This window comes from Coregonus clupeaformis, chromosome 28, assembly GCF_020615455.1.
Source record: "Coregonus clupeaformis isolate EN_2021a chromosome 28, ASM2061545v1, whole genome shotgun sequence".
Lineage (NCBI taxonomy): Eukaryota > Metazoa > Chordata > Actinopteri > Salmoniformes > Salmonidae > Coregonus > Coregonus clupeaformis.
Genome location: NC_059219.1, coordinates 2,441,153 through 2,469,043, shown reverse-complemented (window position 1 = coordinate 2,469,043; position 27,891 = coordinate 2,441,153). Strand labels below are relative to the sequence as shown.

The 27,891-nt window shown below is 44.3% G+C and overlaps 1 pseudogene; it reads right to left on the bottom strand.

Annotated features, from left to right (window-relative positions):
- Positions 1-36: 36 nt before the first annotated feature.
- LOC121543655 lies at positions 37-27,778 on the bottom strand (annotated as a pseudogene).
- Between the last annotated feature and the right edge of the window lie 113 nt (positions 27,779-27,891).

Below are 27,891 nucleotides of genomic sequence, written 5' to 3'. Positions count from 1 at the left end.
TACTCACATCCATCCCACAGAAAACAGGAGAGCATCTCGGTAAATAGTAACATTTATTTGAGAGTACAATTTAATAGTCCATTATTCTTCCAACCTAATTTATGAAGGTTTGTTGTCCATATATCCTAGTTACTGAATGGAGTTTCACTAACCGTGAAAACAGACGATACTGTAAAAAACAGCATTGGTTCCCTTCCCCAAGGAGAAAGCAGTATCCCGTGTAGAGTCAGGTTAGTGTTAACAGTAGACGAGTGTTAGTGTAGTTCACTGGTTCTGAATGACAGTTTGTTAGTGACACAGTTCATCATGGGACAGTCAGCTGCAAGATCAGATATGTCATATTAAGTTGACAAACTAATGAATCCTCAAGCTTTGTATCTGCACCGACCTGATTCAAACAAATAACTGTAGGAGACTGATTGCTACCGTGAAAGAAAAGGAGAATGAAAAACATTGATGTCTGTGTGATAACCGTTTGTAGTTTATACTGTAGTGTAACTATGATGAAACAAACCGAAACACAGAGCAGACAGCTGTGTGTGTGTACTACTGTAGTGTACGGGTTGACAGTGTTGGATAATTGAAGCGATATCCGTAGCCTTTAAAGCATAACGTTGCAGATACAGCCATGATACTGCTCTGTATTCATGTACAGTCTTCTTTCAATTCGTGCAAAAATACAAACTCTGAGTAGATTTACAATTGACAGCAAATGGGGCTAAATATTCCAAAAGAGCTGATTTCTTAAGAAAATAAGAGCGCTAAACTAGGATTTTTGAATAAGTAAAAATAAAGTAAGAGAAGGGTATGAAAATAGTGTTCTCGATTTTTAACAACTATAACATTAAGGGATCTGTCAGTTTGTTCATTTGTTCTCCCTCCAGTCACTGACCCCAAAAAATAAACATTCAACTCTACAGATCAAGAGAAACTTGACGTAAAATTGCATGTTAATCCAAGAGAGGGAAGAAAAACTTTACAGAAAGATAACATGACAAACCTTTACAGATTAAATGAGGTATTGCAAAGAATACAAAAAAAAAAAAGCATAAAGGCAACAAAAATATACAGCAAATTGATAAAACATTTACATTATCATTTGAATAAGATTTAGAAAGACAATTTAGGAACAATGTACTGTTGTCATAATCATCCGGCGGGGGAGGAGAGGGGATGGTCACTAGTCATCCCACTCATCATCATCCTCAAAGTCCTCTTCTTCATCATCATCGTCATCATCATCTAGGGAGAGGGAGACACAAACACACAGAAAATACATTGGTATGAATATTACAGCAACCTCTTATCTGAGGTGTGTGTGTGTGTGTGTGTGAGAGTGTACCTGAGGAGTGGATGGCCTTGCTCCTCTTCTGCATAACCTCCATCAGAGCTCCTACGATGCCGGCTGAAGGGGTGGCGGGTCCACCTGACCCTGGTTCGTCAGTCACCTGGAACACACACAGGAATTACACACCAGTCAACACACTCCAGTATAGGGGAATGTGCGTCTAGTATCTCTAGGGGATAGGGGATGTGTGAAGGGGCAGCCTTAAAGGCGCTGCATGGTCAAGCCGACGTCTGCATTGGCCGTACAGCAGTTACTGCGATACGGCCTCTGTAGAAGTCAGGGCATTCATACTTCTTGCGCTTCGCGGAGCAGAGCTGTTGTGAAGGAAGTTGTCAAGGAGGTGAGTTTGGGTTTATAGAGGACCTCGCGCCCCCACCTACCGTCAACCAATCATGTCAATGCGGAGCTATATGGAGCAATGCGGAGCCCTCTGCATTGTTACAAAATTTGGGAGGCGCACAGCGATGCGGTACGGAGCTCGATTTGGCCTCTGCAAGCCTCCGGAGGCTCTGTAATTGCATCACACCCGCAGTACGGAGCCTCCGGATCGCAATGCTGGAACAATCATAAATTGGAGCTAGGATATAGGGACCAGGGGCATAGGGGTTAGGGTATAGTGTATAAGGTAATGTCCACTCACAGCCTTTAGCTGTTTGCCCTTTCGTATCTGTTCGAGGAGACCGTCTCGGCCGGTGCTGGTGGAAACAGGCCTCTCCTTCTGATCCACCTTCTTCAGCGGAGCCCCCTCCCTGATCTGGCTCAACAGGGCTGAGGGCTTACCAGCCCCTCCATCAGCTTCCGGCAGCATGGGTGGGGGAGGAGGGCCGGGAGGCGGGGGAGGAGGAGGGGGTGCTCCGGAACCCATACCTGCTGGGGCGGAGGAAGGAGGTGGGGCATGGGGAGCCAGGGAGGCATGGGAAGGCTGGGGAGGAGGGGGCAGAGGGCCTCTGGTTGGGGGTGGGGTGGAGCGCTCATGCCTGGTCTGGATGGGGGAGGTGGTGGTGGGGCTGAGGTGGGCGCTCTGGAGGGGGGAGGAGGGGGAGGCGCACCCCTGCCCCTGATGGGTGGGGGGCGGGGAGGGGGGGCCGGAGGTCTGGTGAGGGGGAGGGGGTGGGGGTCCACCTCTGGAGGGAGGGGGTGGGGGGGCTAGACCAGAGAGAAGAAAATAATTTTAGCATGTCATCTACTATTGTATATATACACACTGTGGCTACTGTACACTTCACAACATGCTTTAGATTCTAGAAGTACCTCAGAGGAAAATAAATACAGCTCAGTTGCTGGTATAACACCATGCAGTAATGACTGTAGCCACTAGGGCAGCTATACTTCATGTTATTCTTCTCAACTAACCCAGAAACTCAAACACATAAAAGCTCTGTGGTAGTATGAAAGAGTATAGCATTGACTAACATGTCATTCTAAAGTCAAGAAAAGTTAAACGTCTCTTCAGCACACTGCAAACTGACTCCTGGTCTGGCCTGTGAAGGTCCATACATGTTAGATCCGGCCCAGGGTTGCACAGCTCTGGGTCCGTAGTCATAAAGCATCTGCAAGTAGGAGTGCTGATCTAAGATGTTTCCATATAATTGATTCATTATATCGATAAGACAAAACGGAGCCTAGATCAGCATTCCCACTCAGACACTTTGTGGATACAGGCCCTGGTCTTCAAGGGCCTCAGTCCTGAGGAACTGGAGGCCCTGAGTTGTGCATCCCTGTGTTAGACCAGGGATTCCCAAACTTGGTCCTATACAGCTGATTCAAATAACTACCTCATCATCAAGCTTTGATTATTTGAGTCAGCTGTGTAGTGCTAGGGCAAAAAACTAAAACGTGCACACAGGGGGGGTCCCAGGACAGAGTTTGGGAAAGCCTGGAACTACTCTCTTGTCCTACAGAGGTCAGTTAGCCTATCAGACAGCTCCCAGTCAGACTAATGCCACAGCAGCCCCATGCAGAGATAAACCAACCTACCACACCACCTTGGAGGTGGAGGACCTGAGGAACACACACTGAACATTAGACTCTAGAGCACTAAACATTCTATATGGACACTATCACACAGTTTAGGGCACTACATAGGCTACAAGACAACTTGTTTTTGTAAGTCAGTGACCTACTATGGATATTCTTCTGACAAACACACAACCTTAAAGAGCCCTTAGTCCCCAGCCCCCCCGCCCCCCACCACACACACACACCTTGTCTGCGGAGCTCGAACTTGACTGCCTCCACTCCTCCCTTCTTCTCGATGAAGTCATAGATGACCTTGGAGGTCTCCTTATCCTTCAGCTGGGCCTCAGAGATGCCACACATGTCAAATAGGTTCTTTAGCTCCGGGTCTAGGTTGTTCACCTGGAGGAGTGAAGAGAACACTGGGTTAGAACCACACTGAAATACTGGAAAAGAAACTAACAGGAATAGAACCACGCTGGGTTAGAACTACTATTAGTTAGAACTTCAATTGGTTACAACTTCACTTAGTTTGAACGTCAATGAGTTAGAACCTCACTGGGATAAAACATTACTCAGTTAGAACTGGCGGTCTCATGTTCTTAGAAACGGTTCTGATGTTGGCACCCCTGTTGTAAACAGCCCCTGCATCGCCACCTGGTGGCTGAGTGGGAACGGTGCCAGGTTGGCACTGCCCACTGCCCAACCGGTAGAGTGGATTGAAGGCTGTGGGATTATATTCCCACAGAACTAGATTACACAGGTTTATATCATATCTACTTTAAACCACTACTCTAGCTCTCTGAGCAGACACACAAACAAAAGCTTAGTTAGTTTGTTTAATTCTATGTCATTCAGTTTGTGTTCTTTTATGAAATGAATTACTTCTGTACAAAACTTAACCAAAACAGGACAATGTGCAGGGTATTCTTTCCAGTTTATGTCGAACCATGTTAAAACATCCTATATATCTCTTTCTCTTAAACGCGCTCATATCTCTCTCCACTCAAGTCCTTGAAGGTATTAAAGCTCAGAAACTCAATCATTTAAATCTTATTTTAGAAATGTCAACAAATCCTTCGGTTCCGGTCTGATCTGCTCGATGTGCGTGTAGAACACCACGCAATAATTACTTATCATCCTTTATTTGGAAACGACTGGGTGGATTATGCAGAAACAGGTTTATAATGTGAAATCTCCTTGTGTAACCCTGGGCTGGCAGTGACTTCTGCACTGGGCAGAGAGGAGAGATATGTCATAATATTTGATATATATTTCTGAGGAGAATCATGTCTGATGAACACTACATCAGAAATAAACATGTTCTGAGCCGGAGGACTGGTAAGGGGGATAAAATGCAACAACCACCCTCTCCACTCTCCTTCCCTCCCACCTCTTTCTCCCAGTAATGCACACTGTCCAGGCCTACTGGTTTGAGTTTGCAAGAAAGGCATTTCACTGTACTTGTGCATGTGACATTAAAACGTCCCATATGTTACATGACAGGCTAGCTAGACCACCACGTGAGAAGAAGAGGCAGATCACAGGTCACATAGGGTCTTCCCATAACATTAGAAGTAGGGGACGATTCTACTAGCCAGAGGCAACAGTGTAGACAACAACAACAATATCTCCTCCTCAGTCAGAACCCAGTCAGTCAGTCAGTCAGTCAGTCAGTCAGTCAGTCAGTCATACTCACATCGAAGCCTGTGTTTGGGTCCCAGCCGACGTGGCCAACGTGCCTGGAAGGAAACACATGATCAGAGAGAGATGAGTACAGAGCCTGAGGGAATGATCACATAGGCTACCTACTTTATACTGAACCCTATACTCAGGGGATGATTGGACACACAGAGGAAGTATAAACTCTAAAGTAGCCTATTAGCTAGAAAGTTAATGCCAAACACATTTTCACTAAGAGCAGCTGTTTAGCTGGTTAAACAAAGCTGAGCCAAGTGTTGGCAAAAATTAATGTCCAAGTCAAGACACAGCACCTACCACACTGGTAGCCTATTCGCAGGTGCTTTTTCAAAGCCTATGCCAGATACCCCAGAGAGTGTAATTTACTCAATATTAGGAGTTGATTAATAAAGTTGACATCATTAGAAAGATACTCCTAATTCAAAATGTGTTTATTCTGTTGTTGCTTGCGACATTCATAAAAACATTGGAAAGAAAATCCACAAAAATAACGGTTATATATATACACACTACCAGTCAAAAGTTGACACACCTACTCATTCAAGGGTTTTTATTTATATTGACAATTTTTTACATTGTAGAATAATAGTGAAGACATCAAAACTATGAAAAAACACAAAGAGAATCATGTATTAACCAAAAGAGTGTTAAACAAATCAAAATATATTTTATATTTGAGATTCTTCAAATAGCCACCCTTTGCCTTGATGACAGCTTTGCACACTTGGCATTCTCTCAACCAGCTTCATGAGGTAGTCACCTGGAATGCATTTCAATTAACAGGTGTGCCTTCTTAATGCGTTTCAGCCAATCAGTTGTGTGTGAAGATAGCCCTATTTGGTAAAAGACCAAGTCCATATTATGGCAACAACCATTCAAATAAGCTAAGAGAAACGACAGTCCATCATTACTTTAAGACATGAAGATCAGTCAATAATGAACATTTCAAGAACTTTGAAAGTTTATTCAAGTGCAGTCGCAAAAACAATCAAACGCTATGATGAAACTGGCTCTCATGGAGGACCGCCACAGGAATGGAAGACCCGGGGTTACCTCTGCTGCAGAGTATAAGTACATTAGAGTTACAAGCCTCAGAAATTGCAACCCAAATAAATGTTTCAAAGAGTTCAATTAACAGATACATCTCAACATCAACTGTTCAGAGGGGACTGTGTGAATCAGGCCTTCATGGTCGAATTGCTGCAAAGAAACCACTACTTAAGGACACCAATAAAAGAAGAGACTTGCTTGGGCCAAGAAACACCAGCAATGGACATTAGACCGGTGGAAATGTGTCCTTTGGTCTGGAGTCCAAATTTCAGTGGCATCTTCAGTAACCCAGTACCATAGTATTGACTACCACAGTGTACAATTCCTAAAAACACGGGAAAGATTATCCTCATATCTACCAATCATCATGCCAGTTACATATTGCATGGGATTAGAAATATGGCCAGGATTAAAAGGTCCCATCAACTCTTTGCCCGCACATTAACACATGGCAGTATGGCTATACATTAGCTGTGCAATACCCCCCAGATGACCTCAACGGGCCACATCCTAACTAGACATCACAGTGAGTAACTAGACGTTCCACACAAATCTAAATCTCATGTGAGGATTCAACCCACACTGTGAGGACTTGTGAATGACCCTTACTACTCAGGTGTCACCAATAAGAGCCGAATTAAAAAAAAATTGACCCAAATAAAACAGAACAGAATAGAATCAGATAGAACAGAATAGAAAGGATTAGAATAGAAATGAATCAATTAGGAATTAGAAATGGAATGGAATACTCACTGGAAGTTGCTGGGCGTTCCGATGTCTGCCTTGGTCAGCTTCTTAACCTTCTTTCCCTTCACCTTCTTCTTGAAGCTGCTGCTCAGCATGTTGTTCATCTGAGAGTTGTTGTGTCCATGGAACCGTGTCACGCTGTTGATCTCTGGGTTCTTGATGTCCACCGTGGCAATGTGCAGGGCAGGGCCTGGGGAGGAACAGAAGAGTCAGTACAACAGTACCCACAATGCAACAGTCCTGGGGAGTCTGGGTCTGGGGGAGAGAGACCAGTGTCTCAGAACTAGGTAGTTTAACATACTGATTACAATAATACACTTTTGACATTTCATTAATGAGGCCTACTTCCATCGTTGACGCGCGACCTCCTCCAATTAGTTCAATGAGAGCGCACACAGGGTGAGACAGTGGGCTGGCTTTTAACACCTGGAGAGTTCAGCCAACGTCACAACACACTACCTGCTGCTGTGATCACATTACATTCTTACTAAGCACACATGTCAAACCATCTCCTCTCTAATGCCTCCCATTAGGCTTAGGGCAGTTAGTCATAGAGATGTCTGCTAGAGGGACTGCAGGGATAGACCAACGCACAACAAACACGAAACAAACAAAAAAAACTACTACAACACTGACTGGATGAGATTCGTGTGGAATCCTCACACTGAATAATATTGCCACTACCTATGGCTCACACGTCCTGTGACACCCACATAGTGGTCAATCCATACTGAATTCTATGGACGAGTGTCCCGACTCCTTAATCACCTACCTCTGTGGCTGGAGTCCCCACGGGGGCTCTGTCTGACCGAGGGCAAGACTGAGGGACTACAGTCACAGGGAGTTCCGTCCCCCTTCCTCTCCCCTCTGTCCCCCTCACAACCTCCGGCCGCCGCCATGTTGACGTCCAGCAGCATCTTACCAACCACGCCGCAGGCGTGGTCCCTGTGGCGTAGCGAGAGGCGGGTGGTGGGGTCCGAGGGGGGCGCATATAGTTCCTCCTGGGGAAGGATCAGGCAGTGGAGGGTGGAGAGACACCCTCCCGGATGCATCCCCCCTCCTCCTCCCCCCTCAGATAGGTCCTCAGAGGGAGAGGACAGGAAGGTGGTACAGAACATCATCTCAGAGCGATGATGGCAGCATGGGGGGCAAGACTATGTGGTGCCCAGTCCTGGGCTATAGCGCAGAGATCCACTGATCTATAGATCCAGAGAATCAGAGCGACATCCAGAGAGGAACACAGGGTGTGCGAGCCACAGAACCAACTCCAGGAGTTTCCAAAAACAGATCCAGGTGGAGGAGCAACCAGAGAGGAGACTGAGCAGGTTACGACCAGACAGACAGCAGGCAGACTAAGACCCTCCGGCTGAGTGAGGTGCCTAGGGGTTGGGCAAATGACACAGCTACAACTGGCCCCGCCTCCAAACAGAGTGCTCTCTCCTCCCCCTCGCAACAGGGAGCACTGCCAGGTTCCAGCTCTCCGAGCCCGACTCTTTTCCTTCTGCCCTCCTCCCCTCTCCACCAGCGTGCCAAACCACACCCCCAACTGCAGCCCACCTCTAATCCCAGCAAATCACGGTGCAGCTGGATTTGACATAACCATTAATGCCCACTGCTAATCCACCATAATCCCTGAGGTTCTCTTAAACATGATGCATCTACATCAGAGAGAGGCTGGTTGGGTGGGAGACAGGACTCAAAGAGAGACAGCATGGAGAAAGAAGGAGAGACGGTGTGAGAAAAAGGGAGAGAGAGAGCGATAAGGAGGAGGGGGAGGGGTGAACGAGAGAGGGCATTCAGGGCAACAATTTAAGCTGTAACCTACCGGGTGAACATGGTTAATTCCCCCGAGACACACTAGTGAGTCAGACCCAAACAAACACTACATCCATCTGTCCAACGTGGTACAATCACTGGATCTGTCTGTGCTCTCTTCCTATTAGCAGAGCCATTCTCACCCGTCATTACTGCAGCCGCTGGGACACCACAGACAAACCGCTGTATGGTCACAGGCAGAACACACCATGCCAGCTAGGCCAGAATGTTGTCTGTCTGGGCACAGCTCAAACCATGCCAGTCTGATCAACCCTCATAGGACAGGATAGGTCTGGGCCGTGCCATGTAAAAACGTCATCCTCAGCAATCTGTTTACAGGTCACCGCTATGAAGAGAAATTGTCACACATTCTTACCCCCCCGCACTTTCCTCTACTCCCCCTGTTCCACATTGCCAGTGCTGTGAGTGTGAGGGGACTGGGGTAGTCTGAGTATTGTGAAGTAACTAACATTAGCAGCTGAATTAAATCCTCTTAGCCTGATTAAGCAGACCAGGGGTTGACTGGGGTGACATGGTCTGTCCACCCAGTCAGACCAGTACATTATGGGGAGCACTTTCGACTACTACAGCATCTAGACAGTAAGGAAAGCTCTGGTACTAAGTGACATAAGTTTAAGAAAAACCCAATGAACCGTATCACACCGCAGCCTGTCTGGGTAGTGATGAGAGGGGATTTGAGAATGAAACCTCAAATAGAAACCTCTTATACTCTACATGGTTATATATAGCATCTTATCTATAGCTAAGTGATCTACTGTGGAGGTAGGTTTGGAGTGTGTGATGGAGTGTGAGAGTGTTTGGTGTCACAGGTTTGGTATTTTAAGATTGAGGGGAGGGATCTGCTCAACGTCCCTGTAGAACTGGCTTTCTGGAGTGTGTGCATGCAGAATACCTAAGCATGTCCTGTAAGGCGGGTCTATGGTACGTACAAATTGCCTTTCACCACTGATGCTACAGTCAGTTATTTAGTACTTCCATGCCCCTTATGGTTACGATTAGGACTGGGGGGTAGGGTAGGTAATCTGTTAGTTAGGGGGTTGGGAGTGGTGTTCACTCTGAGACACCCTGCTTTCAGTGGATTATCCAATGGCTTTACACTGGAACCATTCAATCAAAGCCATGTGGGGAAGTCAGGAAGTGACGAGCGTGTTTGTTTACGTGTATGTATATTTTAAGTCCAATAATTTCAGGGTTATTTGATTGAAAACTTAGTGTCTATGTCGATTTCTGATTCAAATCAAAATGATTTTCCAACAAAAGACTTGAGTGAATTTCATGAAGAACCTACCATTTGGACCTGGAGGGTCACGTCTTTTTTCTGTAAAACAAAATGTATAGAATTAAACTCATGTATAGTGCTGTGTGTTAGTGTTAGTGAAAGGGAGAGGTAAGTGATTGGTATGGAGTCACAGGTGACTGAAGTGTATGGATCAAAGAGGAACTAATCTGCAAGCGGGGGGTTCGGACAGAGTTAGTTTTTAAGCAGTATATGGTTGGATAGGCGGAGGATGCGCGTGTGTGCGGATTGATCGTCAAGCGTACGTGTACGAGTTAGTGATTTACCAGAACGATCAGACAGACTGACAAAACAGAGCTCAAATCTAAAAGAGTCAAGGGTCATCATCCATACAGAAACTGCATAGACTCTTGCTGGTTTGGGACAGAGGACAAACAGTCCTGACCTTATTATAGCAAGCTGATCTCAAGGAGCACTTCAAAAAGAGGCATGGAAGAGCACTGTTGCCCCTGGACACTGATCTTAGCTGATCAGGCACATGTTTATGTTAGGATTTAGGAGATCGTAAAGCTGATTCTAGATCTGCTCCCCTTCTACCGGAGCTAAAGCCCTTAACGGTGGGCCAGAGAGCGAGAGAGGAAGAGAGAGAGCTGTCAATTGTACAATCAGGAAGTAAAAGAGACGGCATAGAGAGGAGGAGAGATCCATATCTCAAAATTGAGAGGATCTGTCCAAACATTAGCAGACTAGGCTGAGGTCAGAGGAGAGGAGATGGTTTTAATATCAGAGGTCCGAGGTCAGTAGAATCAAAGATGGCGTCGGTAGGTAGTAGTCACCAGATTTTCTCTGTCGTCTCCCCAGCAGCTCCCCCATGGCTTCCCGGAAATGCTTGGCCTCCTCCTCGCTGGCGAAGTTCAGTCCCATCTGGCACGACTACACACACAAACACGCATGCACGCCCACAAACGCAGAAAGTGGAATGTCATAACAACGAACAACACTGCAAGCTTCAAAAGATGGCACACACAGGTTTTTGCTATTAATGTCATGTGAAAGGACTTGGTTGGAGCAAGGTACATCAAGTACATAGAGAAAGGTATAACTCACGTCTCCTGCGAATGTGATGAAGTAAGATTTAGAAAAAGTGATTGAGAAGTTGTTGTAGAGCTCCTGCACAAACATGGTTTTACCCTCCTGTGGAGAGAGAGACAGTGTGAGTGTGTGGATAGAATTATTATTTTAAAGAAATATGTTTTATTGTCACATACAAAGGATAGGTGCAGTGAAATATGTTGTTTTAAAGGGTCAGCCACTGTAGTACGGCGCCCCTAGAGCAAATTAGGATTAAGTGCCTTGCTCAAGGGCACATCCACAGATTTAGTGTGTGTGTGTGTATTTGAGAGAGAGAGCATGTAGGTATTGGACAAAGATTGTGTGTGAATAGATTCTGTATACGTGTATAGGGCTGTGGCGGTCTCCAAATATCGTCAGCCGATGATTGTCAAGCAAATAACTGTCGGTCCCACGGTAATTGACCGTTAATCAACATAATCACATTCAGTATCTCCTGGCTTCCACACATAGCCTACAAGCCACTAATGCAGACCTTTGGAACATCTACATTTTAAAATGTCTTATAAATCCATGTAATATAGCCTACACCTTCACAATAAATCCATTATTTATTTTAGACAGGTCTAAAGAAGCATGATATGAAGGAAATGTAGTCTATTTCAGAAGAACAGAATAGCATACTCTGAGTTGTCCTTATGTTAGGTCCTGATGTGGCTATGTCAAATGGCTGTGGCCTACACTTGTTCATTTAGCAGACAAGATTTGCTTAGAATTCCGTGGCATTATTTTATAGTATAAAGAATACAATTGAACAAAGAAAATATAAATATTTTCTCCAAACGATTTGAGGAAGTGCGCACATGCGGCTATTCTATGTTGAGCGGTTAACAAAGAAATAGGTAAGCCTATATGCTTAATTTAGAGTTATTCATGTAACTTTAGTTGTTCTACAAACGTTGGGCTTTAGGTTTAGATTTTTAATAGATTTTAAGGCTGCATGATGCGACTAACGATGATTTGAAAAAAGTGGCTGGAAAGGCATGAGCTCTGCTTTGTTTTTTGCGCAGGCTGTACACACTCCAATAGTCTCTCATTCACTATTTGACAAGCACTTGATAATGCCTCGAATTTCACGCCGGCATCCCCTTTGTGGCTGTAACGCACCCTAAGAAAATCCATGCCTTTGTTGTGCCCTTCTCACTGAGTGCTGCGCGCTCTCAATCACGTGATCGGGTCTTTCTCACAGGCTGCAAGTGAAGAGAGACACATCGGGTCTGCAACTGCTCGCGTCCTTATCCAATTCCGATGTGCATATTGAAGATATTGGAAGAACTGTCCACAAGCTGAGTAGGCCTAACGAACAGCAAAAGCACTAGCCCATGTCAATCTACTATCCCCCATAGTACAAAAGTCGACAGTTGTGGGATGCAATAGATCCCAAATTAATACAAGCACAAGCATCAAAAAAACATTTATTTACGCAATGTGGCTGACACGACAGATCAGAAGAATTAGCTTGAATGTTGATAAACTATTAGGCTATTTCTTCACATTATAAGAGCAGCAATGCGCACATGGCAGTAGGCTATAAGCGGGAATGTTTCACTAGCAGGAAAACACCATTATCAAAAGTGACCGCAAATGCAATTATGCATGTAATGCTTTTATTATAAAGGTGCATTTTTATGGTGAAAATCATTTTCCCCAAACTTGAAACTCACGCGCTGCTTATGTATACCAGTTATGCTCTAAACCCCTTGTAAAGCGGATTAATGTGCTTAATTTTAAGAAGTTATTTGGCCACTTTAGTTGTGATACAAACCTTATCAAAACATATAGGCCTATGGGCTAGGCTACATGAGGTGTGCGACTATGATTCGAAAAAGTCGCAAAAAAAGGCTTGATGCTGGGCATCATTCACAAGTGATAATATATCATTCACAAGTGATAGGCTAATATTGTCACCCATCAGACTATTATTGATTTAATCTCATCTTTACATATACTAAATAATATATGTGTGAAATCTGTTTTGATTTAGAATGGACCATTATCATGCACCTGCGGGAAAAATACAAGTAATCTATGCACTTAAATAGCGAATGGAGGACGCTTTTCCCGTGATTCATTTTCATGCCAGTCAGGTAGGCTATACTCCTGTTGTAAAGATAAGCAATGTGCTTAATAATGGGAAAGTTGAGAAATGAATATAGTAAGCCTACAGAAAGCTGATGGCATCCTCTTCTTTTTAGTAGAGGCCATCACTCTGTTTTCTCACGCAATTGCATAGCCTATACAAATGTTGCGCAACATGAGCTCAAGGGCTCTCATTAAGTGTTTGATTCGATTTTCGATTACATCTGCATTGATGTCAGAGTGATTAGGGGGACAATAGAGTGCTGAGTACCAGGCAGTTAGCAAGTTTGGTAGGCTACTAATGACCATCAGCAGCATCAGAGCTTGGAGAAGCCTCATTACCGTTACTAAACGGTCACGTGGAATTTGACTGCCTTCATGACTCGTGACTGCCGGTGTGGCGGTAATACGGTCACCTCGACAACCCTATACGTGTATGTAAATAAAGAAGTGTATGAGAGTGTGTACAGTGATCATAACTATTTGTCATCACTATAGTAAAGGACAATCCGTGCTGCAGTGATCCTGAGTTGGTCTGTGTTTTGTGTGTGAACTAAACCCACCTTAATGTCGAACACCCTGATAAAGTAGGATCGTGCTGGGTTGTCTTTGACCAGACAGGCCACACCACAGCACTTCTTGGTCCAGGCTGAGTTCCTGTCTGCTGAGTATACCTGCACCACCGCAGAACACAGCGACTGCAGGGGAGAGAGAGAGAGAGGCACAAGGGGTTAATGAATGATGTGATGAGAGAGTATAGTACCCCTGATACAAGGGATGAAGGCACTAACTGTAAGTCGCTCTGGATAAGACCGTCTGCTAAATGACTAAAACGTCAAATGGTTGGAATAGGGATTTAACTGAGACCCACAGACTCTCAGTCTATGTTTTACAGTGAAGCAGTGTTGGCCAGGTCTCCCTTAAAAGAAAAATGGAATCAACCTCCTGGTTTAAAGGTAGACTCGACAATCCAATATCAGGCCGATATCCGCAACATCTAAGAGCGTTGAAGTGTGAGGCTAAACTTTTCTTCTGTTTTGGTCCCGTAGCTACCACACTAACAGCGTGAAGCGCATATACAGTGGGGAAAAAAGTATTTAGTCAGCCACCAAGTGTGCAAGTTCTCCCACTTAAAAAGATAAGAGGCCTGTAATTTTCATCATAGGTACACGACAACTATGACAGACAAAATTAGATTTTTTTTCCCAGAGAATCACATTGTAGGATTTTTAATGAATTTATTTGCAAATTATGATGGAAAAATAAGTATTTGGTCAATAACAAAAGTTTCTCAATACTTTGTTACAGTGGGGGACACAGGTCAAATGTTTTCTGTAAGTCTTCACAAGGTTCACACACACTGTTGCTGGTATTTTGGCCCATTCCTCCATGCAGATCTCCTCTAGAGCAGTGATGTTTTGGGGCTGTCGCTGGGCAACACGGACTTTCAACTCCCTCCAAAGATTTTCTATGGGGTTGAGATCTGGAGACTGGCTAGGCCACTCCAGGACCTTGAAATGCTTCTTACGAAGCCACTCCTTCGTTGCCCGGGCGGTGTGTTTGGGATCAAGACCCAGCCACGTTTCATCTTCAATGCCCTTGCTGATGGAAGGAGGTTTTCACTCAAAATCTCACGATACATGGCCCCATTCATTCTTTTCTTTACACGGATCAGTCGTCCTGGTCCCTTTGCAGAAAAACAGCCCCAAAGCATGATGTTTCCACCCCCATGCTTCACAGTAGGTATGGTGTTCTTTGGATTCAACTCGGCATTCTTTGTCCTCCAAACACGACGAGTTGAGTTTTTACCAAAAAGTTCTATTTTGGTTTCATCTGACATTCTCCCAATCCTCTTCTGGATCATCCAAATGCACTCTAGCAAACTTCAGACGGGCCTGGACATGTACTGGCTTAAGCAGGGGGACACGTCTGGCACTGCAGGATTTGAGTCCCTGGCGGCGTAGTGTGTTACTGATGGTAGGCTTTGTTACTTTGGTCCCAGCTCTCTGCAGGTCATTCACTAGGTCCCCCGTGTGGTTCTGGGATTTTTGCTCACCGTTCTTGTGATCATTTTGACCCCACGGGGTGAGATCTTGCGTGGAGCCCCAGATCGAGGGAGATTATCAGTGGTCTTGTATGTCTTCCATTTCCTAATAATTGCTCCCACAGTTGATTTCTTCAAACCAAGCTGCTTACCTATTGCAGATTCAGTCTTCCCAGCCTGGTGCAGGTCTACAATTTTGTTTCTGGTGTCCTTTGACAGCTCTTTGGTCTTGGCCATAGTGGAGTTTGGAGTGTGACTGTTTGAGGTTGTGGACAGGTGTCATTTATATTGATACCAAGTTCAAACAGGTGCCATTAATACAGGTAACAAGTGGAGGACAGAGGAGCCTCTTAAAGAAGAAGTTACAGGTCTGTGAGAGCCAGAAATCTTGCTTGTTTGTAGGTGACCAAATACTTATTTTCCACCATAATTTGCAAATAAATTCATTAAAAATCCTACAATGTGATTTTCTGGAAGAAAAATTCTCATTTTGTCTGTCATAGTTGACGTGTACCTATGATGAAAATTACAGGCCTCTCTCATCTTTTTAAGTGGGAGAACTTGCACAATTGGTGGCTGACTAAATACTTTTTTCCCCCACTGTACATCCTTTAAAAAAAGGATATGTATATAAACTCAGCAAAAAAAGAAACGCCCTCTCACTGTCAACTGCATTTATTTTCAGCAAACTTAACATGTGTAAATATTTGTATGAACATAACAAGATTCAACAACTGAGACATAAACTGAACAAGTTCCACAGACATGTGACTAACAGAAATTGAATAATGTGTCCCTGAACAAAGGGGGGGTCAAAATAGTAACAGTCAGTGTGGCCACCAGCTGCATTAAGTACAGCAGTGCATCTCCTCCTCATGGACTACACCAGATTTGCCAGTTCTTACTGTGAGATGTTACTCTTCCACCAAGGCACCTGCAAGTTCCCGGACATTTCTGGGGGGAATGGCCCTAGCCCTCACCCTCCGATCCAACAGGTCCCAGACGTGCTCAATGGGATTGAGATCCGGGCTGTTCGCTGACCGTGGCAGAACACTGACATTCCTGTCTTGCAGGAAATCACACAGAGAACGAGCAGTATGGCTGGTGGCATTGTCATGCTGGAGGGTCATGTCAGGATGAGCCTGCAGGAAGGGTACCACATGAGGGAGGAGGATGTCCAGCCTCTCTCAGCCTATTGCGCACAGTCTGAGCACTGATGGAGGGATTGTGCGTTCCTGGTGTAAATTGGGCAGTTGTTGTTGCCATCCTGTACCTGTCCCGCAGGTGTGATATTTGGATGTACCAATCCTGTGCAGGTGTTGTTACACGTGGTCTGCCACTGCGAGGACGATCAGCTGTCCGTCCTATCTCCCTGTAGCGCTGTCTTAGGTGTCTCACAGTACGGACATTGCAATTTATTGCCCTGGCCACATCTACAGTCCTCATGCCTCCTTGCAGCATGCCTAAGGCACGTTCACGCAGATGAGCAGGGACCCTGGGCATCTTTCTTTTGGTGTTTTCCAGAGTCAGTATAAAGGCCTCTTTAGTGTCCTAAATTTTCATAACTGTGACCTTAATTGCCTACTTAACGACCATTCCACAGGTGCATGTTCGTTAATTGTTGGTTCATTGAACAAGCATGGGAAACTGTGTTTAAACCCTTTACAATGAAGATCTGTTAAGTTATTTGGATTTTTACGAATTATCTTTGAAAGACAGGGTCCTGAAAAAGGGACGTTTCTTTTTTTGCTGAGTTTAAATATATGTATTTATATGTATGTATGTATGTATGTATGCATGCATGTACAGTGAGGGAAAAAAGTATTTGATCCCCTGCTGATTTTGTACATTTGCCCACTGACAAAGACATGATCAGTCTATAATTTTAATGGTAGGTTTAATTGAACAGTGAGAGACAGAATAACAACAAAGAAACCCAGAAAAACGCATGTAAAAAATGTTCTAAATTGATTTGCATTTTAATGAGGGAAATAAGTATTTGACCCCTCTGCAAAACATGACTTAGTCCTTGGTGGCAAAACCCTTGTTGGCAATCACAGAGGTCAGACATTTCTTGTAGTTGGCCACCAGGTTTGCACACATCTCAGGAGGGATTTTGTCCCACTCCTCTTTGCAGATCTTCTCCAAGTCATTAAGGTTTCGAGGCTGACGTTTGGCAACTCGAACCTTCAGCTCCCTCCACAGATTTTCTATGGGATTAAGGTTTGGAGACTGGCCACTCCAGGACCTTAATGTGCTTCTTCTTAAACCACTCCTTTGTTGCCTTGGCCGTGTGTTTTGGGTCATTGTCATGCTGGAATACCCATCCACGACCCATTTTCAATGCCCTGGCTGAGGGAACTGTATAAAAGACACCTGGGAGCCAGAAATCTTTCTGATTGAGAGGGGGTCAAATACTTATTTCCCTCATAAAAATGCTAATCAATTTATAACATTTTTGACATGCGTTTTTCTGGACTTTGTTGTTGTTATTCTGTCTCTCACTGTTCAAATAAACCTACCATTAAAATGATAGACTGATCATGTCTTTGGCAGTGGGCAAATGTACAAAATCAGCAGGGGATCAAATACTTTTTTCCTTCACTGTATGTATGTATACACTACTGGTAACAAGTTTTAGAACACCTACTCATTCAAGGGTTTTTCTTTAATTTTACTATTTTCTAGATTGTAGAATAATAGTGAAGACATCAAAACTATGAAATAACACATATGGAATCATGTACTAACCAAAAAATTGTTAAACAAATCAAAATATTTTATATATTTGAGATTCTTCAAATAGCCACCCTTTGCCTTGATGACAGCTTTGCACACTCTTGGCATTCTCTCAACCAGCTTCATGAGGTAGTCACCTGGAATGCATTTCAATTAACAGGTGTGCCTTCTTAAAAGTTAATTTGTGGAATTTCTTTCCTTCTTAATGCGTTTGAGCCAATCAGTTGTGTTGTGACAAGGTAGGGGGGTATACAGAAGATAGCCCTATTTGGTAAAAGACCAAGTCCATATGATGGCAAGAACAGCTCAAATAAGCAAAGAGAAACGACAGTTATTACTTTAAGACTTGAAGGTCAGTCAATACAGAACATTTCAGGAACTTTGAACGTTTCTTCAAGTGCAGTCGCAAAAACCATCAAGCGCTATGCCATCGACCGCCATCAGGAATGGAAGACCCAGAGTTACCTCTGCTGCAGAGGATAAGTTCATTAGAGTTACCAGCCTCAGAAATTGCAGCCCAAATAAATGCTTCACAGAGTTCAAGTAACAGACACATCTCAACATTAACTGTTCAGAGGGGACTGCGTGAATCAGGCCTTCATGGTCGAAATGCTGCAAAGAAACCACTACTAAAGGACACCAATAAGAAGAAGAGACTTGCTTGGGCCAAGAAACACGAGCAATGGACATTAGACAGGTGGAAATGTGTCCTTTGTTCTGGAGCCCAAATTTGAGATTTTTGGTTCCAACCGCCATGTCTTTGAGACGCGGTGTGGGTGAATGGATGATCTCTGCATGTGTATTTCCCACCGTAAAGCATGGAGGAGGAGGTTTTATGGTGTTTGGGTGATTTGCTGGTGACACTGTCTGTGATTTATTTAGAATTCAAGGCACACTTAACCAGCATGGCTATGACAGCATTCTGCAGCGATAAGACATCCCATCTGGTTTGGGCTTAGTGGGACTATCATTTGTTTTTCAACAGGACAATGACCCAACACACCTCCAGGCTATGTAAGGGCTATTTTACCAAGGAGAGTGATGGAGTGCTGCATCAGATGACCTGGCCTCCACAATCCCCTGACCTCAACCAAATTGAGATGTTTTGGGATGAGTCGGACCACAGAGTGAAGGAAAAGCAGCCAACAAGTGCTCAGCATATGTGGGAACTCCTTCAAGATTGTTGGAAAAGCATTCCAGGTGAAGCAGGTTGAGGGAATGTCAAGAGTGTGCAAAGCTGTCATCAAGGCAAAGGGTGGCTATTTGAAGAATCTCAAATGTAAAATATATTTTGATTTGTTTAACACTTTTTTGGTTACTACATGATTCCATGTGTTATTTCATAGTTTTGATGTCTTCACTATTATTCTACAAGGTCGAAAATAGTAAAAAATTAAGAAAAACCCTTGAATGAGTAGGTGTTCTAAAACTCTTGATCGGTCGTGTATATGTATATAAATATATATTTTTTAACATATGGGGGATTGGAAATGATGCAGACAATTACATTGATGGAAGTTACAATCTATCTGCAATATTAAAGTTGATCTACACCCTTTCTTTTTTATACAACAGCGTGAAGCGCACCCATGCACTTGCGCAGATACTCTGTGTGACTGTGCAAGTCTTGCATCGCGCTCATCTCAATATCTGCAGAGCTGCTCAGGACAACGTCATCTCGCCGAGTCGACCTTTAAATAAAGGTTTGCAAATACTGTATGCGCAGAAACACTACTACAGAGGTGTGACAGCATTGGCAGAGTTTAGACTACCGCAGTGCTGTTCATCTCACAGCAGGACTAAAGTCACCCTGTCCTCTTGTGTGCGTGTGCCAATACTGTCCTCTGTATGGCTTACTGACATCTCAGCAGTCTACTCACGCAGGACGGTAAAGTAGCCTGTCAGGCTGCCAATAAAGTGGTGAATATACTCTGTCACTTACTTATAGTAATGAGAGAAGGACAGGAATTTTGGCCTGTCATAACGTGTCTTTACTGTTGGCAGCAGTGTGTGTCCCACTGTAACAGCCTCTACGCCCTTCTCTATAGGAACGAGCTGTATCACACCGCTGATTGACTCAGACAGCAGCCATGTCAGTAATGTATCTAGACCTGTAAGCACTAGAAGGAGGAGGCTGTCTCAGGGAGCAGTGGTTATCAAGTGAATCTGCTGCAGCAATGCCAACAATGTCCTCAGCTCTTTGACGAGAACTTGTCATAAAGATAAAGGGCTAGCTCAAACAGAGCTAACTGGAAAGTTATTGCCAAGTGTCTCATGGTCTTACACAGACTGATGTGGTCTAGCCTTCCTTCCATGCCCATTATGTGTGATCCTGCTGGCGCACACAGGCCTGCAGCAGAACCCTCTGACTAAGCAGAGCTAGATGTCAGGCTCCACTACACAGACTCAAGATCAGGGCCTACGAGTGTTTTAACGAAGCGTCCGAAGGCCAAAACACCACACAGAGAGAATGTTTGCTAAGTGCGTCAATAGACAAATTACTGAGACAGTAGCCTATTGGCAAAATATAACTCAATTGAAATTTGTCTTCACCAAGTTTGCTGACGACACGGCGGTGGTAGGACTGATCACAGACGACGATGAGGCAGCTTATTGGGAGGTTAGAGACCTGGCAGTGTGGTGCCAGGATAACAACCTCTCCTGCAACATCAGCAAGACAAAGGAGCGGATTGTGGACTACAGGAAATGGTGGGGCGAGCACGCCCCCATCCACATTGACGGGGCTGTAGAGGAGCAGATTGAGAGCGTCAAGTTCCTCGGTATCCACATTACTAAGGAATTAACATGGGCATGGGCCCTCAGATCCTCAAAAAGTTATACAGCTGCACCATTGAGAGCATCTTGACTGGTTGCGTCACCGCTTGGTACGGCAACTGCAAGGCACCCAGTACCTCACTGGGGCCGAGCTCCCTGCCACCCAGTACCTCTATACCAGGCGGTGAAAGAGGAAGGCCCTAAAAACTGTCAAAGGCTACAGCCACCCAAGCCATAGACTGTTCTCTCTGTTACCGCATGGCAAACAGTATCAGTGCACCAAGTGAACAGCTTCTACCACAAGCCATAAAACTGCTGAACAAGGCTGCTAAATAGCTGATCAAATGGCTACCTGGACTACCTGCATTGACCCTTTTTTGAACCAACTCTCTTGCACTGACCATGCACACACACACTGGATTCTACCCACACTCACACATACTTAAACCCCAACACACACATAACATGCTTTTAGACATTTTTGCAATTGTATTGAATATTAAACACAAAATTCTATATTATACATAAGTATTCACACCCCTGAGTCTATACTTTGTAGAAGCACCTTTGGCAGCGATTACAGCTGTGAGTCTTTCTGGGTAAGTCTCTAAGAGCTTTCCACACCTGGATTGTGCAACATTTTCCCATTATTATTTTCAAAATTCTTCATCTCTGTCAAATTGGTTGTTGATCATTGCTAGACAAACATTTTCAGGTCTTGCCATAGATTTTCAAGCAGATTTAAGTCAAAACTGTAACTCAGCCACTCAGGAACATTCATCGTCTTCTTGGTAAGCAACTCCAGTGTAGATGTGGCCTTGTGTTTTAGGTTATTGTCCTGCTGAAAGGTGAATTCATCTCCCAGTGTCTGGTGGAAAGCAGACTGGAACAGGTTTTTCTCTAGGATTTTGCCTGTGCTTAGCTCTATTCCGTTTCCCTTTATCCTAAAAAACCTCCCTAGTCCTTAACGATTACAAGCATACCCATAACATGATGCAGCCACCACTTTGCTTGAAAATATGGAGAGTGGTACTCAGTAAAGTGTTGTTTTGGATTTGCCCCAAACATAACACTGTATTCTGGACAAAAAGTTAATTGCTTTGCCACATTTTTTGCAGTATTACTTTAGTGACTTGTTTCAAACAGGATGTTTTGGAATATTAATATTATGTACAGGCTTCCTTCTTTTCACTCCATCAATTAGGTTAGTATTGTGGAGTAACTTCAATGTTGTTGATTCATCCTCAGTTTTCTCCTATCACAGCCATTAAACACTGCACCTGTTTTAAAGTCACCATTGGCCTCATGGTGAAATCCCTGAGCGGTTTCTTTCCTCTCAGGCAACTGAGATAGGAAGGATGCCTGAATCTTTGTAGTGACTGGTTGTATTGATACACCATCCAAAGTGTAATTAATAACTTCATCATGCTCAAAGGGATATTCAATGTCTGCTTTTTTATTTTTACACATCTACCAATAGGTGCCCTTCTTTGCAAGGCATTGGAAAACCTCCCTGGTCTTTGTGGTTGAATCTGTGTTTGTAATTCACTGCTAGACTGAGGGACCTTACAGATAAGTGTATGTGTGGGGTACATGGATGAGGTAGTCATTCAAAAATCATGTTAAACACTATTATTTCACACAGAGTGAGTCCATTCAACTTATTACGAGACTTGTTAAGCAAATATTTACTCCTGTACTTATTTTGGCTTGCCATAACAAAGGGGTTGAATACTTAGACATTTTAAAACATAATTTCACTTTGACATTATTGGGTTATTGTGTGTAGGCCAGTGAAAAAAAAAAAAATTCAATTTAGGCCTAATCCATTTTAAATTCAGGCTGTAACAAAATGTGGATAAAGTCAAAGGGTGTGAATACTTTCTGAAGGCACTTAATGTACATAGCAACCTCAATTACCTCATACCACTGCATTCGACTCTGTACTGGTAGTCCCTGTATATAGCCATGTTATTTTTACCCTTTATTGTTATTCACTGTGTATTTATTCCTCGTCACAATTTTTATTTTATCTTCAACTCTGCATTGTTGTTTACGAAGCATGTGACAAATACAATTTGACTGAAAATGTATTTTAATATGATTAAAATATATACACGTTGCCTATTTACACTATGTATTCAAATTAATGATTCGGCAATTTTAGCCACACCCATTGCTGACAGGTGTATAAAATCGAGCACACCACCATGCAATCTCCATAGACAAACAATGGTAGTAAAACGGCCTTACTGAAGAGTTCAGTGACTTTCAACGTGGCACCGTCATAGGATGGCACCTTTCCAACAAGTCAGTTTGTCAAATTTCTGCCCTGCCAGAGCTGCGCCGGTCAACTGTACATGCTGTTATTGTGAAGTGGAAATGTCTAGGAGCAACAATGGCACAGCCGCGAAGTGGTAGTCCACACAAGTTTACAGAACGGGACCGCCAAGTGCCGAAGCATGTAGCACGTAAAAATCGTCTGTCATCGGTTGCAACACTGACTACAGAGTTCCAAACTACCTCTGGAAGCAACGTCAGCACAATAAACTATTAGTCGGGAGCTTCATGCAATGGGTTTCCATGGCCGAGCAGCCGTACACAAGCTTAAGATCACCATGCGCAATGTCAAGCGTTGGCTGGAGTGGTGTAAAGCTCGCCACCATTGGACGCCACCATTGGACTAATCTGGGTTTGGCGGATGCCAGGAGAACACCACCTGCCCCAATGCATAGTGCCAACTAAAGTTAAGTGGAGGAGGATTAATGGTCTGGGGCTGTTTTTCATGATTTGGGCTAGGCCCCTTAGTTCCAGTGAAGGGAAATCTTAACGCTACACCATACAATGACATTCTAGACAATTCTGTGCTTCCAACTTTATGGCAACAGTTTGGGGAAGGCCCTTTCCTGTTTCAGGATGACAATACCCTCGTGAACAAAGCGAGGTCCATACAGAAATGGTTTGTCGAGATCGGTGGGGAAGAACTTGACTGGCCTGCACAGAGCCCTGACCTCGACCCCATCTAACACCTTTGGGATGAATTAGAACACCAACTCGAGCCAGGTCCAATCGCCCAACATCAGTGCCCGACCTCAATAATGCTTGTGGCTGAATGGAAGCAATTTCCAGCAGCAATGTTCCAACATCTTCCCAGAAGAGTGGAGGCTGTTATAGCAGCAAAGGGGCGACCACCTCCATATTAATGCTCATGATTGTGGACTGAGCTGTTCGACGAGCAGGTGTCCACATACACTACATGACCAAAAGTATATTTTAATGCCGTCATCTTGGGTTTCATTTAAAGCTTTTTATCCTTCACTTGTTTGTAACACTTGCAAAGATTTTGGCAAGTATGTAGGCCTATTTGTAGTCCACTTTGTTCTGAAGTTATGGTTGGTCACAGTCAGACAGATAAACATCTTGATTCTATGTTTAGCAGAGATCTTCTGTGAATAAAGTGATGCAGAAGGGTAAAAAAGCAGCTAACGACACACTTAGCTGTTTTACGAGTGGTCTGAGGCAGTCGGTAAATAATGAGCGTTTTCAAGTGCAACTTTAGTAACAATGGTTTTGGGAAACAGCACAGAGATTTACCGATGCTCCTACGAAGGTTCTAATGATGAACTTAGCCTTAAAATGCTTTTGGGAAACCGGACCCAAGTTCTTCCCCAAGTTTACTAGCCTCCTCGCAGAGGGGTTCAGGCCCATTACCCTGCAGATGAAAGGCAGACCAATACAGAAAGTGGTAAACCAAGTTGACTAGAAGGCCTAGTAGCTAACTACACACAGATGGGTAAGGGTCGTGCAGTGTCTGGAGACATGAAGCTTTCTAGCCTAGCCTACATTTCAAAGAAAGCAATATCTGTCTGTGCTCATATAGCTGGCTGTGCTCACAACAGGGCTAAGGCAGTGAGGTCACAGAGAGCTGAACTGTATCATCGATCAGCCTCTCCAGCTCTGATCACCAGTGCCAGCCTGAAACAGCCCCGCTAGCCACAGGAAGCACCCAGTCCCAGTGACATCATCAAAGCTCGCCACGGCACCACTCTCCAGGCTGCTGGTGCTACTACACACTATAGCCAGCGGGACTGTAGAGGGCTCACAGGAAAAACAAACAAACAGGATGACGAATGTACTGTAACTGTGCATCATTCATCCATGTCCTGACATCATTTCCCATGTAGCCTAAAAATTGGGATTGGGTAGGAATGGCTGGGGTTGGGAAGAAAGGGGGGGGAGATTGGGGAGTCAGAATGGAATTGGGAAGGAGTAAAGACTGGAGAGTAGTAGGAAATACAGAGACTGGTATTGGGAGGCAGAGGCCCAGAGTAGGGGTGGTAAGGGGAGGCTGAGGTGGGGAAAGAGAGGGAACAGGGAAGAGGTTGGGAAGGAGAAAATGAGGTTAAGATCAAAAGGCAAGTTTTTGCCACTCCAGCACAAAATACTGGAGGAGGTCGACCACCGCACTTCCTGCTGGAGAGGACTGCTGATCAGGCAGTCTCTGTGTCTCGGTCTCACTCACACACACAAACACAGAACATGAATTGGATAGCTTCCACCTCTAGCCAGGTGCTGATAGTAAAAAGTGAAGCAGCAGGAATACCGATGAGTTGAATGTCAGTGAAACCCCAGAAGCACAGGTTGGACCTCTCACGTGTGATTCATCATTTGGCAGGGCCTGCGTTTCAGAGTGTGCTGCTCAAGGTTTGTATGTATGACTGACTGAAAGAGAGGAGAGAGAGAGAAAGCAAGGAGAGAGAGAGAAAGAGAGGAGAGAGAGAGAGAAAGCGAGGAGAGAGAGAAAGAAAGAGAGAGAGACACAGACCCTGAGCTGAGATCCACTGACACCGCTCCAATTCCGACTAGCAAATAACAGCCATGTCTCAACAGGCTATTAGAGACCGTAGCTTCTGGCTAACAGCTAGAATAACATTACTGGCCTTTAACCACTGGAATAAACAAAAGGTTAAACACAGAAGCAAGGGGCTTGAGTTCTCTGTGGAGGAAGAGAAAAGACAGCAGCAGTGACGACGAATTCCTACATTTTCTTCTCTAGCTATATGAGACCATTACATAACAAGCAATCACTCACTCCTCAGAGATTTTAACAATATTTTTTCACGAGGAGAGAGAGGCAGGAATGTTTCTCACGCAACTGCATGGGCTGTGTCACATGCTGAGTGACATGGCCTGGATGTCTGTGGAACGACATCATTGGCTGTTTATACAGGTGTACAACACAGGTGCAGAGACACACCTGGGACAGGTATGACTGTGACTGACAGGTAGGAGGCGGGACTCTTCTGGCCCACCACGTGAGAAAGAAAGATAAGTCTACTTCCTTAACACCATCTTAGCCTACTTCGTGAACATGACAAAGGTGACATGACTCAAAGCCAGGTGATCTGGGGAAGTAACAAAGGGTGTGGTAATGTGGCATGTGAAAGTTACTAGCGAGACAAAACTATCAACTCGTCTACTCTAGTGAAACTGTAGGCTCAACCACTGTGCGAGCAGTATCCGACTTCACACTGGGCAGAAACCTGCCAACTTGCCAAGAAGCCAAACTTAGTTTCAAACATTACGCAACACAACCTGACCCATATCCATGAGGAAATCTGATTAAACCACATGCCTGATGCACTGATTAACAACATTAAATGGCATCCAATTGCATCAACCAACCTGGTGTTTACAAGTAGCACATACCTCTATGGAGAGTGAAATAAAAGTGGTGGGTGCATTCTCTCTCTGAATTGTCATCAGATGAAGAGGAGCCTACCACCCAAGGCTAGGCGGGTAGTTTACTGACATAGATCAAGTTGACACAATGGGGTGTAAAACCAGTGAATAGATACAGTATACCTATTTTGTTGACATACGTGTAGGGCAATACAATTCTATTGTACATTACACCAAATTAAATACAGAGGTTAAAGGATGCAAACAATGCAGATCATGTTTCAAGAGGACACATTGTTTCTATTGAAATATAACTTCCTGGCAGTGTCAACTGATAACAAAACGCGTTATATAATATAATTTTCAGGCCGTCACATTAAATAGCGCCCCTGCACATCAGAGTTAATTTGCCACAGAGATACATTGTAATGCTACATTGGTCACATTCTTCACTGATTGCTGCATCTCAAAAACCGAGGAGAACAATCAACTGAATTGAATTGTGTGATTGCCTATGAGAAAGCATTGTGTGGACAACAGAACAATGCATGCCAAGTGTGGTAGTATGCCAGACAAATTGTTCTGAACACACAGGCTACTTCCAAAATCAGCCAAGGCATTATGCAATGTTAGTACGAATAATAATTCGTGGCCAGGTTGATGAGTTTACCAGATCCAAACACTGGCCCTGGTCTAGGCCAACAAAACCGAACAGCACATTCTTGGTAACAGTAGTTGGCTCTTCTGGGTGTTTCCATGTTATGCAGGTGTGTCAGGGGAACACTAGAGGCCTCGGGGCTTGACTGAAACTTTCTACCGCCCAAATGTCACTGTGTCCCGGGATATCAAGATTCCCTTTTCCCTACCCCTGTTCCACCGGTCTAACCAAAGAAGCAAAGGGAAGGACCGTCAGTGTTTTCCTTCGGTTGTTATCATATCAAACATATTGAGGCATCAATTACACAGGTTTCAGTTCATCCTGAAACGGGTAAACATCATCCACGAGCAATTAGTCAAGAAAGTATAACAACTGATAAACTTACGGTGCATTTCCTGCCAAGGTAATTGAAGAGACAGTCGTTCTCTTGTGGGGTTAGCAGTATGGATCCACTGTTAGCGGGCCGCCGTTGCGGCAGATGGCCACTCATTATTGACAATCAACCAAAAGGTGTGTTTTGATTCCGATTCGTCGTTGTATGAAACCCAAACAAACAGTCATTGATCTCCGGTGGCCTGCAACCGGACCCTCACATCGATGCACGTCTGTTCACGACCCGATAGAAACAGCTTTAGTATGCTAATATCCCCGTTGGTTCCAAACACAACGCAAGGTCCTCCTTCTATCCAAATTATGAGAACATTCCTGCAACGTCTTGAAGATGATAGATCCTAACTTTCATCGGAACTCCAGCGCGAGCAGCAGGAGATCTTTGGCTCAATCCAACATGGCAGTCTGTGGGACTAAACCAAACACGTAACGGGGGGAGTGCGCATTTTTGAAATGCACGACTAGATCATCTTGTGAGCATTAAATGGTTATGTTACACAACATTTATGACACAATGA